This window comes from Myotis brandtii, unplaced genomic scaffold (genome assembly GCF_000412655.1).
Source record: "Myotis brandtii unplaced genomic scaffold, ASM41265v1 scaffold343, whole genome shotgun sequence".
NCBI classification, from domain to species: Eukaryota; Metazoa; Chordata; class Mammalia; order Chiroptera; family Vespertilionidae; genus Myotis; species Myotis brandtii.
In genome coordinates this window covers 127,822-128,049 of record NW_005363209.1, presented here as the reverse complement: position 1 = coordinate 128,049, position 228 = coordinate 127,822, and positions in this window count along the sequence as shown.

Here is a 228-nt window from a genome sequence, read left to right as displayed (position 1 = left end):
CCAATTTCATTGTTACAAATTGAACATAATTAAAGCATAGTGATTAATCACAAAAACAATATGTAATTCTATATGTGTTTTCCGATGGTCTTAGGCGACCCCTGTGAAAGGGTCGTTGGACCCACAGGTTGAGAACCGCTGCCAAGAGCTTTGCATCCAAGAGGCCAGCAGTACTGGCGAAAGGTGCTCCGAACGGAGCCGCTGATCGCAACCCCGAACCTCCAGGCG